Here is a 12365-nt window from a genome sequence, read left to right on the forward strand (position 1 = left end):
TGTCAACATAATGAATATTCACAATCTTGTCCATCTAAAAAAGGGGACAAAATTACCAATTCTAGGTATAACAAAACAACTAACAAAACATTACCCTAACCATTTGCATCCAAATTAGGCATTAACACAAACCCTAACCCTAAACCTTGTCCATCCAAATTAGGCATAACACAAAACCTAACACTAAACCTAACCCTTCTCCAACCAAACTAGGCATAACCCTAAATCTCCTCAATAATAAGAAACCAACCAATACAAGGCAACATAAATAGAACACCTAGTGCAAAAAAAATCTACACAAATACAAAATCATTGCAAAAACTAATTGGAGGGATTGGAGGAGCTTAGCGACCTCTTTGATTTGCCCCAAAGAACCTACTAAAAGGTTGAGGGAGGAGGGAAATCAAAGGGGGGGTCATGAGGAGGAGGGAGAGCTTTTTCGGGCTAACAAGAACAAGAGGAGAGGAGAAATGGTGGTTGGTGGGCGAGGGGGTCAGGGTGGCAGAATATAAAGGCAAGAAACGCCATAGCTACTAGCGTTTCACCTCAGGTCTGCAACGCCACACTAGACAGGTGTTTCACCTCAGGTCTGCAATGCCACATTACACACGCGTTTGAAAGAACGTCTGCAACGCCACAATAGATGACGTTTCATAACACGGCTGCAACACCACGGACTATGGCGTTTTAAAAAGGGTCAAAACGTGAAATTCTTTCCAAACGAGTTCGTTACGTGATGAACTTGCACCTTAAGGATCAAAACAGTGAAAAAAATCCCCAGCCCGGTCGGGCTGTGTGCAGTGCTGCAGGTGCACACTACCCGATACTGCACCACGCACGCACGTACGTATGTACGTATTTAACTCGTCCCTTCATTCAACCCTCATGACCCAGCTCCTCGACCAGATCATACTACGTGCATTGAATGGGGAACTGCAAAGGAGCGAAGATGCCTGGATGGAAACGCCATGGTTAATGGCGTTTGTCGCCTGGATGGCAACGCCAATGACATTGGCGTTTTGACCTGGCCTGCAACGCGAGTTGGACTGGCGTCTGAATGTAGATCAGAAACGTCACGGTGGAGTGGCGTTTCTACGTGCAGCTGCAACGTCACTGGTTGTGGCGCTAAAAGGATCGATCATGAAATCTTTTCAGACTGGGTTCATTTTATGCTCAACTTCAAACAAGAGGTTAGACCAGTGAAAAAATCCCTACGAGAGAGTAGGGCATGACTGATCGCAGCGGTACGTACGTACCAAGTGGGGCACTGGAGCGCAACAGGCGAGCCCCGCGCCTTGGTCGACCGCTGCCTGCGCCCATCAATGCACGCACACTGACGACGAAAGCTGCCATGCATGCTGCCTGCGCCCATCAATGCATGCACACTTCGACGGCATGGTCCCCTTGTCCAGTTGACTTGTGCTTCACCTGGCAAAATCGACAAATTTGATTCCTCGACACACAAAAATCACAAACTGAACTATTTTTAAAAAAATCACTCAACTGATCCTTTTGTATGGCATACGACGCTTAGACGCCACACTATACTGTGTGACGGCTTAGCTATAGACGTCACACCCCTAGCCCCCCTCACGCATCTCACTCCTGCAGTGTGGCGGCTTAGACACAGGCGCCACAGTGCCATTTAAATCTCTGCCACATGCCGAGGCCCTCCTCCTTTATTCTCCTTTTCATGACCATGGCTTGCATGTAATCATCACTGCAGTACTGGTTGCCAACGCCGCTGGTCTTGGTGTCACTGATTCCTTGGCTTCCTTGCATAGCTTTGTGCACGAACACTGTCCCCGTCGTCCTGGCCATGTGTCGTGTTTTTCATAGACCCCGAAGGAAAAGGTGCTCTCTTGTCAAGATTTGGCTTTCCATTAGCAACATCTAAAGTGTGCACCGCAAAGGGGGTGGGAAAATCTCATGCAGATTAACTTTGTTTTTCTTTGCCTTTGTGGCTTTTGGAGCAGAGCATTTGCGTGCATGCATGATGAAGCCATGAGTGGTTAGTTGCCAAGTGTGATAAGCATGCCACAATGAATACCGAATGAGTTGCCTCACGCAGACCTTGAGGCGATCTACTCTCTTGTTTAACTAAAAAAATGAACACTGCTAGAAGAATTATCTGTGGGGAGTGGAGTTATATTCTACAGGACTAGTACTGTTTTAGAGGTGAACTTTGCTTCTGAAGATTGTAAAAAAGACAATGGAACTAAGATAAAAAAAAAAGCTTTGACAAACTAATTTATAACAAGAATATACAGGGACTCATCTCTTATCCCCAGGAAACAAGGAGGCAAATCTATGACTTGTGAGGCTGATTAAGTACACACAAAAAGTAAAGAAAGATGCATGGAAATCAAAATGGCAGTGCTTCATCTCTCACCTTTCTTCTCGTTGCAAGTGCTCGGACCTCTGTACATCTATATTCAGTACAGAGAACAAACTGGGAGAAGTCAGTCTTGTACTCCGGACAGAAGAATACAATTCACACAATATAATTGCAAACAAGAGTGATGGGTGCATGGCGACTGAAGAAAATGACCTGCAGATGGCTCTTGACTTGGAATATGGTAAGCTCCTTCACACCAATGACCTGAAGAACCGGCTTAGGGGTAGCATCTGAAATTAATAACGGACAGGACATGATTAGGATTCTGAAGAGATTAACAGGAAAGGAACAACCCATAAGGCAGCAAGTACAATGGCCTGGCTACACAATAAGTAGCAGCAGAGACATGGCAAGAAACTAGATTCATCATTCATGTACAAACACAGCAGACAACAGGTGCAAAACAAGAAGGAAAAATGGATGCGGGGAGGACAAACGAAAGAAGTGGCAGTGTGGCGCCTGCGACTAAGGCGCCACACTGCGGGGATGGGGTGGAGTCAGATGCCAGCGTGGTCAGGGGTGTGACGCCTACGGCTAAGGCGTCACACGGTGTAGTGTAATGTTTAAGTGTCAAACGCCATACAAAAGGGTCAGCTGAGTAAAAAAAATTCAAACGCAGTCCAGTTTATGATTTTTTTTGTTTAGGGTTAAATTTGACGATTTTGCCGCTTAGCCTCGCACACTCCAGGTACACATGGACGTAGATGAGACAAGACAAGGCAGAACATTATGCAGTCTCGTGGAGTAGTCACTCGCAAAAAAAAAGGTCTCGTGAAGTAGCAGATCTACTCCTACCATGTTCGTTGAGGAGGCATGCATGCATGCAATGCAAGGCCGGTACTGTGTATGCTGGGAATCCGATGGACGACTATACAGCCACGCACAACAAAATGTCCTCTCTGCATGCATGCTGCTACAGCCGTAGCTTTGCCATTCATTGTGCTGTAGAGGGCCCTATCGAGCTACAGTATGGTAGCTTTGCCATGCATGCTGCTACAGTCTACAGTGGCATGTTGCACCGACACAAGGACGCACGTAAGCGTTGGAGGACAGTACGGTGCTATAGGCAAAACGCCAAGGGTATCCAATGCGCTGAAACGCTATTGCCAGGCGTGGCTAGCAACGCAACGTTGGGCTACCGTTTGAATATGTGCCAGAAACGCCGCTCTGAAATCTTTTCAGAACAAGTTCGTTCTGTAAATTGTTTACGTCAGTCACGTGGGTTGGAACAGTGAATTTGTCTGCAAACATGCTAATACTGTTTGAGCGTGCACCCGCTGTCGATGGATCTTTAGCATTGTTTTTGCGGGAAGGATCTTTGGCATTGACATGACTGGTCACAGATGAGACATGAGCAGTCAATCTTACTGCATGCATACAGTAAAAGGTTTGTTTTTATTTTTATTTTTATAGCATTTTGACTGGGATGGGAAGATCCCCTGCGCTGCATGCATAGAGGAGGGTGAAGACGACGGTCGGTAACTAGGGTCTCTTCCATTCAAGCACCTCTCAGGGGAGCACGCCACTTTAGATAATGGTTGGTTTAAGGCTGGTCATAATGGTAGTATTATACTTCCTTCGTTTTTAAATATAAGTCTTTTAATCGATTTCACTAGAGGACTACATACGGAGTAAAATGAGCGAATCTATACTCTATAGTATGTCTATATACATCCGTATGTAGTCTTCTAATGAAATTTCTAAAAAGACTTATATTATGGAACGGAGGGAGTAGGTAGTATCATGCATGTCAACTAGGTAATTTTGATGAGGTATCATAGAATTAAACAAAGAAAGAGAGAGTTGAGTATCATATTATGATACCGTATCATATTAAATGTTGTGCTACTATGTGTCATGCATGGTAATAAATGATATATCCTATGATACTAACATATGATACTATGCATTACGGGTGTATTATCATACGCTAGTATCATATGCATGATACTACTTAATGATACTTCCCATTACAACCAACCTAATATGGGAGCGCATAAATGCAGTGACGTCCTTGAATAAATTGTAGGTTGGACTGTATTTTTCTCACTAAGAATATAATGAATATTACTTTTTCGTGAAACTTCATACATGAGTAGAATGAACGATCAAGTTTGACTCTCCAAAATTTCAGATTTTTATTCATTTATTCTAGTTTTTATTTTATTTTACTGTTCATATAGGATGAGCTTCTACCCATCTTCCCCTTGCTTTATTACTTTATAGAGTCTTTTGCATTATTAACTTATATGTGATGTTATTTTCCTTATCTCTCCCGTGTTTAATTACTTGAAAAAAAAATTAAGCCACTACTACAAATCAGTGGGATGATTACTTTTTAAGAAGTCATCCGGCTAGAGAACCATTTTATCTGCGTGCTAGTGGTCGTTGGATTACAACAACGCCACGAGAGCAGTAGACGTGTGCCTGCTTCAACGCAACAACGTGTACCCAAACAAAAGCTCCACTGCAGCTTTCCTCGCGCACCGCCGTCGTCGAGTGGAGCACCAAAGCAACACCTATGACGTCCGGTGAACCTTCATTGCAGCGCTGACAGAGCTCCAACGAAGCACCGGAGCTTCCGACGAAGCTCCATTGCAGCTTCGATGAAGCTAACACAGCACCCACGCATCCGGCGAAGCTCCATTCGAGCTCCGACAGAGCTCCAACGCAGCAACGACGTGTCCGGCGAAGCTCCATTACAGCCCTGACGGAGCTACTACGCATCACCGGCACGTTCGACGAAGCTTCATTGCTGCGTGACTATGCCTTCGATGGCCCAGCGTTGCTCCCAACAACTTCAAGGCAGCATCGCCGGAGTTGCAGCATTCTCGTCGGCCACTATCGATGGTGTAGGATCGTTAGAAGGTGTGTCTAGAGGGGGGGGTGAATAGACTACTTGTCAAGATTAAAATCGTAGCCTTTTCCCAATTTTTTGGTTGGCAGATTTTAGCAATTCTAACAAGTCTAGTACGCCCTACAGATGCTAGTCAACATATATGACAGCAGAAAAGTAAAGACTTTGCACGTGTAAAGGAGTAGAGTTTAGGAGATCAAATGCAAAGAGGTTGACATAGCGATTTTTGGCATGGTTCCGATAGGTGGCGCTATCGTACATCCATGTTAGTGAAGACTTCACCCATGGAGGGTAACGGCTGCAAGAGTCCACGGAGGGCTCCACCCATAAGGAGTCCACGAAGAAGCGGCCTTGTCTATTCCACCACGACTTCCGTGCACACAGGACTAGCCTCACTCACGATAGATCTTCACGAAGTAGGCGATCTCCTTGCCCTTACAAACATCTTGGTTCAACTCCACAACACGAAGTAGGAGGCTCCCAAGCGACACCTAACCAATCTAGGAGGCACCACCCTCCAAAAGGTAATAGATGTAGTAGAATGATGAACTCCTTGCTCTTGTGCTTCTAAAGATAGTCTCCTCAACACAAAATCACTCTCTCACAGAATAGGCATGGGTAGGAGAGATTGATTTGGTGGAAAGCAGCTTGGGAAGGCTAGAGATCAAGTTTCAAATGATTGGATTGGAATATCTTTGTCTCAACACATGAGTAGGTGGCTCTCTCAGCACATGAATCTGACAATGAAGTGTGTGTTATGAGTGATTCCTCTACGAATGAGAGGTAGGTGGAGGGGTGTATATATGTAGCATGTAAAATCCAACCGTTACACCTAAAGTGGCCAACTCGGTGACACCGAAGTCATCAACTCGGTGGTACTGACTTGCACTGAAGGCAACAACTTTTGAATCTCGGTGGAACCGATATACAGAACTCGGTGGCACCAAAAAAGGTGGATAACGGTCAGATGACAGAACTCGGTGACACCGATACTCAAACTCGGAAATTCCGATTTTGTATATACCGAGGCAACAGAAAGTTGGTCACCTAAACTCGGTAGCACCGATATGATTTCAGGTGCACCGATTTGGTGGGTTTGGCTAGGGTTCTGTGTGAGATGAAACTCGATAGTGCCAAATCTGGAAACTTGGTGGCATCGAATTTGAGTGTATGGTTTTGGACAGAATGGTTATGTGGGAAAAATGACTTAGTATTTTTGGTGTCTATCTCTAAGAACTTGAGCAACCAGTTCATTTTAATACCTCACCCCCTTTTCTCACAAATATAAAATGAAGAGTCTTCTAGCTTCAAGCTTGGGCCAATCTTATTCATTTCTTTCATCAAGGGGCATCTCCACATAATCCTTTAGCCAATGCTCTCTATGGACTATTCCTGAAATATACTAGGTAAAAGTGTTAGTCCAAGAGACAATGTATGTTGTCATGAATTATCAAAACCACCAACGGAGCATATGTCCTTTCAGTCTCCCCCTTGTTGGTAATGAGGACAACATACAATCAAAGCTTCAAATAAGGATAGACATTTGAATATGGTAGCTTTGAAAGATGCATGACTAGTACAAGCTCCCTCTAAGTGTGTGCAATCCTTTAAAGGATAGTTGCTTTGGACTGCATGGGCACACACAAGGTAGAAGGACAAGACAAGTCATATAGATCTTGGCTATATGCATCAAACATGTGGGAATGTAGAACTTCCATGTTCATAACTCACTCTTGCAAACAATATGTACAAGAGACAAGAGATCATCATGAACAGGGATGCGATGCATATACTTACCCTGAGGTTCTTGAGCGTCTTAGCAGTAGGAGTACACTTGGGAAAAGAAATGTTAGATAACACAAGAGTACTCTATTGTAAAGATGCAAAGAGCTTCAAAATTACCAAGATATTGAAGACATATTGAAAATAGGATTTGATGATAAATATGTCTCCAAGTGAATTTAGAACTTTCTCCCCTAAGAAATAATATGTAAGAGTTTCCACTCCCCTAAATCATAGCATGTAGATATTGGGAGTAGGTAGGGCAAGACAAGTTCAATCTCTCAATAGTTTTATCTTTTGATTGAATAAATATGTAGCAATGATAGAAACAATTTTATCTCTCTCCCCATTAATATGTAAGGTTTGATACATCTCCCCTTAGGCAACCTTCCCTTGGGAACATATATCTCCCCCTGTTGATATTTCTCCCTCTTTATGTAAGCTTATTGGTGATATTTCTCCCTTATAAACAGGTTCATTGGAAGCTTTGATGTTTCTCCCCCTTTGGAATTAATTGCCAAAAAGGCTAGAGGGTAAGGGCTCATTGAGAGAAAGGGATCCTGGATACTTCTCTCTTTTATAAGGGTTCATTAAATTTTCTCCCCCTTTAATATGGACAAGAGTTCCTTGAACTATCTCCCCCTATGTTAGGGATCCTAGATGATTCTTCCTCTTATATTGTACGGAATCACTCAGGTTTTATCCCCCTAGAGAAATTTTCTCCACTTCGAAAAATAATGCTAAAATGGATTTTGTTTCCCAAAATTTTCAATAATATCTTAGAAGGCAATGAAACATGGGATCATTGATAATCTTTCTCCCCCTAAGGCAAAAATCCAGAAGGTATCAGAAACACTAAGACAGTGATAATGTCGTAGTCACCGAGGCAATATGGTTCGGTAGAACCGAAGATGATAGTTAGGCCTTTGAGAGAAATTAGTTGGACCGAGTTTCGCAGATCGGTGAGACCGAGTTGCATTATAAATCAACTCCCTAATAGAAAATAGACACAAAATTCCAAATGAGAAAGAAAATAAGAGAAAACAAATACATTTTTTGAAATATATATATACATACATATAGATGAGAGTTGAATGGTTCCAAGGAAGTTTGCAATGATAAATGTGAACCATACAAGAATCTCCATCTATATGTGGGGAGGTGACTAGGTCATATATATTAGAGTATTTGACTTGAGGAGTCAAGCAAGATTGCTTGATCATAGGTCATACTCATTATTAAGCACAAAAATGGGGTTACCATTTTTTGATTAAGCATTTTAATGTCTTCATATCACTTGAGTTGCTTTACCTCATGAACTGGTGCAAAACGTTATCAAGGATATCAGTACATGCCTTCGAATGATGTTGATGATGGGGCATGTAGGTGAACTTGTTGTGGATGCTCAACGTTGATGAAGATCATCTTGAGTTGGGAGCTATCCATGTAGTTTTGGTTCTCTTTTCACTTACAATGGTTAGTCATGCAAGGAAGACAATAATATATCCAAATGACAAGAGTGAATTTCATGATCATATAATTGTCAAGGATAAGATTTTGTTGTCTTCTTCCTCCATCTCCGAAGAAAGGATTGTTGATACTTGGCTATGTCAAGATTGCTTTTGATGCGACTTGATGGCAATCTTGTGAAATGTAGTTCTTCCAAGTACCTAGAAAAGATTAGATGCAATACAAGGGAGCATAGTTTCCAATTTCCAAGAAGTATTATAGTGTCAAATCAATAGCATCAAGGAATAGTCAATCAAGCTCATGACCTTGCATGCAACCGAGCGCGTCTAGCTCAAGTTTGAAGCATCAATGATGTTCAACTCACTCCTGAAATGACAAAATACTTTCTCATGAAGTGGTTTGGTAAAGATATCAGCTAATTATTTGTCTGTACGAATATGCTTGAGATCTATATCTCCTTTACCAACATGATCACGAATGAAATGATGTCTCACTTGGATATGTTTTGTTCGAGAATGTTGCACATGATTATAGGTAATCCTAATAGCACTTTCATTGTCACATAACAATGGAACTTTTATAATATGAATGCCATAATCCTTAAGAGTTTGAGTCATCCAAAGTAATTGCGCACAACATGATCTAGCGACAATGTATTCCGCTTCGGCAGTAGATAAAGATGCCGAGTTTTTTTTCTTGGATGACCAAGACACAAGATATCTCCCAAGAAATTGACATGTACCCGAGGTGGATTTTCTATCAACCTTGTCTCCAGCATAGTCCAAGTCGGAATAACCAACAAGATTAAAATAAGATCCCTTGGGATACCATATGCCAAAGTTTGGTGTATGTATGAGGTATCTCACTATTCTTTTCACACCCAATAGATGCCACTCTTTTCGTGCCGCTTGATAACGGGCACACATGCAAACACTCAACATGATGTCAGGACGGGAGGCGCATAAATATAGCAATGAACCAATCATTGACCGGTAAACCTTTTGATCAACTAGTTTGTCCTCCTTAGTGAGGTCATGATGTCCACTAGTAGGCATGGGGGTTCTCATACCTTTGCATTCTTGCATGTTGAACTTCCTCATTAAGTCCTTGGTGTACTTAGTTTGAGAGATAAATGTACCTTCTCTCGGTTGCTTGATTTGCAATCCAAGGAAGAATGTGACATCCTCGACTTTTGCTACAATAAATATTGCAATTAAGCTACAGTGATCACCCGCTAATGATGCCACATCATCGTTAATGGTATCAACGACCTCATGTTGGTTGAAACCGAATCGAAATTCGAAACCTTGAGATTAAATCAAACGTGGAAAGGATTCGTTTGATGAAATGAAAATGTCAGGGGAGTTATAAAAATTCCCTAGCGAAGTATAAAAATGAATCGAGCACTTTTGGAATATTTGATAATTCCAATATATTTAAAAATGAAGCTTTAAATAAAATAGAGAAAATAAAATATAGTAAATGTGAGAGAAATTAATAAAAGAAAGAAGTAAAAGTATATATTATAAATTATAAAAGATAGTAAGTAAAATTAGATATTAAGAATAATTAGAAATAATAGAAAAACAAAAACAAAACAAAACAAAAAAAAGGGGAAAAAGAAACTCCCCACCCCTGGCCCAACTCGGCCTTAGAGGCCCAGCCGGCCAGACCACTCTCACCGCGGGGGAAACCCTAGCGAACCCCCGTGTTCGCCCTCGCAACTCCCCCCCCGTTTCCCAGCGCCACCGCCAGGGCTCCCGCCCTCGATCCCGCAGCCAACTCCCCTCGTGGGGACCCCCTCCCACCGACAACGCCCCCTCTCGCTACCCCCACGTGGCCCCCTCCCACCGATCCCTCCGCTCCTCTCGGTCACGAGAGAAAATATCTCTCGTCTCTCTCTCGTAACCCACAACCCACCGACAGTCCCCCGCCCACGAGCCTCCTCCTCTCGTTCCCTTCTCCTCTCTGGAGGCCGAACACCCTCCCAAATCCACCCTCGCCGGCGAGCCACCTCTCCCTCCTGGCCTCCTCCTCCCACCGGCGAGCCACCCCGAGGCCCCCACCTCCTCACCTTGCCTCACCTCCCCACCAAGGCACCAGCCCCCGTCGGCCCCTCAACCCCCCACCGAGCCACCCCACTTTTCCCCGGCCGGCCAAGCTCCGGCGCCCCCACCCCGTCGGCCGACCCCAACCCCCGTCGGCCTTCCTTCCGCTCGGTCCAGGAGGGACCGGGCAGGGAGGACCTCAACCTCGCCGGATCCGACCGGCCTCACCTCGGCTGACCCCCCTCCTTCAACGTCGCCCCCCCTCCGGGAGGGCCTCGACCTCGCTGACACGTCCTCACCGGCACCACCGTCGTCACCACCGTCACCTCCGCTTTCCCGCAAACTCCGGCTTCACCGGGCCGTCTCATCAACGTTGGTGAGCCCCTCCTCGGGCTCCTCCCACGATCTCGTTCCCCTCGCCGTCCCGGTTCCGTTCCGACGAACGGCACTCCAATCCGGCGCCGTTAGGTTCATGTAGGAGTTCGTGGAGATGTAGATCTCTCTCTCTTTGTGAAGTTCTCTCTGTTAACACACGGGTGAGAGTTGTGAGAGTTAAATAAATAAATAAAATAAATGATGTATAAGATGCGTATGTATGTATGTATGTATGTATGTATGTATGAGATGCGATGTATGTATTGCGTATATAGGTATTTGGAGGAATACGATAATTGCATGATTATGTATTTGTGAAAAAGATGAGTATATGGCCTAAAGTCACTTACCGGTGGGGCCAACGCACCCGTTGTCTATGACACGGAGCCCCCACGCGATAATGTTAATGTTTTATTAAATAAATAAATAGATATATTAGTTAAATTAATTAATTGGATAATTAGAATAATTAGAGTATGACACGTGGGCCCCCCACTAAATTAATCTGATTAATTAATATTTAATCTTAATTAAAACTTGTGCCTATGACGTTCGGGACCCGCTGGTTAGTTGACCAGTCAACTGTTGATGTTAGCATGACATCATGCTGATGTCATAATAGCTTTTTATTAAATTATTTAAATTTGTTTTTAATTCCTAATTATTGAATAAAACTTTAAAAATTAATATTAAATAATCCGTAAGTCAGATCAAGTTATTTTCAACATGAAAGTTGATCAGCAGAACGAGACGAACCGGGATACACGGTCCATTCGTTTGTCACGCGTCCCTAGCTTAGCAAACATGGAACATTTCCATCGTTTCCAGTATGACCGGTAGTAGCCCGAGACCCGGAAAATATCGTCAGATATTCTTCCGACCCGTCTATGACGGATGTTGCTGCGTTAGCTCATGTCTAGCCTGCATCTTGCCATGTCATGCTTTGTGTTGCACCGTTGCTATTATTTATTGTTTCTTCCCCCTCTTCTTACCGATAGACCCCGAGACTGACGCTGCTGCCGGGTACATCTACGACCCTGCCGATCAGTCCTTTGCCGCAGAGCAGCAAGGCAAGCAAACCCCCCTTGATCATTCCTATATCGCCTATGTCTTTCTTCCTACCGCTTGCATTAGTATTTTTGCTACTGTTGTAGTTAGCTCCTATATTTGATGCATAGCCTGTTTTTGATGAACTGCTACTTTCAGTCCTGTACCTTTAATATGCCTAGTATAGGTGGAGCAGTCATCCCCTCTGACCCCGTAGTTCAGTTGCCCCGCTTGTTTTCAAATCTCGATCCCTGATCGACGAGCCAGCCCTGACACAGCACATACACCCCCTTCGTTTGTACGATGCTACAAAGATACTATCGGGTACCGAGGGTGACACCTCACTAAGTACTCCTGATGATATCTCTGTAGTATAGCTAGTCAGTCG

At 43.7% G+C, this 12365-nt stretch overlaps 1 long non-coding RNA gene across 1 annotated transcript; it reads right to left on the minus strand.

Annotated features, from left to right (window-relative positions):
• Nucleotides 1-929: 929 nt before the first annotated feature.
• On the minus strand, nucleotides 930-2843 carry LOC123406232. The gene is made up of 3 exons (XR_006612044.1): nucleotides 2552-2843; nucleotides 2393-2429; nucleotides 930-1428 (listed from the first exon to the last, which is right to left on the minus strand). It is a non-coding gene; the product is annotated as an uncharacterized LOC123406232 (long non-coding RNA).
• Nucleotides 2844-12365: the final 9522 nt, after the last annotated feature.

Source organism: Hordeum vulgare, chromosome 6H, assembly GCF_904849725.1.
Source record: "Hordeum vulgare subsp. vulgare chromosome 6H, MorexV3_pseudomolecules_assembly, whole genome shotgun sequence".
Lineage (NCBI taxonomy): Eukaryota > Viridiplantae > Streptophyta > Magnoliopsida > Poales > Poaceae > Hordeum > Hordeum vulgare.